Source organism: Triticum aestivum, chromosome 2A (genome assembly GCF_018294505.1).
Source record: "Triticum aestivum cultivar Chinese Spring chromosome 2A, IWGSC CS RefSeq v2.1, whole genome shotgun sequence".
Classification (NCBI taxonomy): Eukaryota; Viridiplantae; Streptophyta; class Magnoliopsida; order Poales; family Poaceae; genus Triticum; species Triticum aestivum.
The window spans coordinates 600939643-600941322 of NC_057797.1; positions in this window are offsets into that span (position 1 = coordinate 600939643).

Below are 1680 nucleotides of genomic sequence, written 5' to 3' on the forward strand. Positions count from 1 at the left end.
TAAAGGATAACGCACCAGCGACACGAGGGTACCTCGGCGACCTGTTCAGCCGGCGGCATGCCAGCAGCACCCACGGGAGGAGCAGCGGCCGCATCGGCTTGCGGCAGCAAGCCAGGAGCCGGCGGGTCATTGGCTTGCGGTCGGACGGGCTGCAGCTGCTCCGTAGCGGCGGCGTGGTGGTTGACAGGGGCACCATCATCTTGGGTCGGTAACTTCCCATCCACAAACAGACGAGTCTTCCTGGCCGATGAGCTGAACGCACTTTCCTTCATCCTGATCCCCCCTACAGCTCCCTGGATCTTCGTGGCCTTTCCCTCATTCTTCCTTTTCTTTGCCATGGCTTGCCTAGCCTGCCACAATCAAATCAAATAGAGACTGGATGAGAAGTTTGAGAACCACAACCAAATCGGACATGTAAGATCAGAACATAGCAATGCAACTCATTCGTCCAACAATCACAAGTAAGATGGACGCAAGGCTATGACCCGCACATAGCAATGCACACTTCTAACAAGTCTGATATTTTACTTCCCTTTTTGGCCCAAAGTTTTCTGTTCTTCCCTTTTTGACACTCAAACTTCATTTTATTCCCTATGTGACACTTCCGTCAGTTTTGGCCACTAACGGTGTTAAGTCTGAACTAAAAAGACTATTTTACCCCTAGTGTAGTTTGTGATCAGATTATTTACATACAAACACGTGAATAATGTGATATGTTTTGTGATGTTGAATAAACTAGATGATTCCTTGCGCGTTACTGCGGAAATTTTTATCATGGTAGAAATTAAATTCAACAAAATTATATGATTCAAAATTCAACAAATTTATGTGGTTCAAATATTCAATAGTAGTAATAGACCTAAAAATAGTAAAAACGAGGTTTCTTTGCGAGGAAAGAAAGAAAGTTTAGTATAAGCAACAATTTCACATATTATTCTTATGTATAGCAATTAGGTTTGTAGCTAATCTTGTCTGATATGCATGCATCTCTTAGCTAGATAGCGTCCATTGGATACGTACCTAGGTTAATTAGAGGAAAAAACTAATCAAGCTTGCTTGATGCGTACGTGCGCATACCAGCGATGACATGCACACACGCGCTGTGCTCTCGCTGGTGAGGCTGCCGGAAGACGTCGAGCTGGAGATCCTGGCGCGCGCGCCCGGCTTTGCCGACCTCTTGCGGTGCGCCGCCGCTGGCCGAAGGGCGGCTGCCACTGCTACTCCCTCTTCGGAAGCGGCGCCACGGTGCGGAAGGTTCGCGGGTTCCGAGTATCGTCGACGCGCCGGGATGGCCGTCTGCAGCTTGCTCTTCGGCAGTATGTGCTAGCTAGAACGATTGGAATGCGTCCTGTTAGAAGTGCTCGTACATACTAGTACTACTAGCTAGTAAACGTTCAAGCAAAGGATCGATTAGGGATTCAGGAAGCCAGCTCTGTATTACGGTGCGTGCATCGTCCAGAGCTTGGTTCATCGTTATTATTGTCGTCAGTTCATGGTCGCACCTCGTCATCAGAAAGTGTATTGCGTGAGCGCGCCGACGTGCATGTGGGAGATATAGTGAGTGTGGTTGACTTCGTCGAACATCATCTAGGAGCAGCATCGACGCGCACGAGCACATGGCAAGCTCCAGCGACACAGGAGCGGTGCTACTGCTAGCGACATTACAGGTAGCACTCTCGA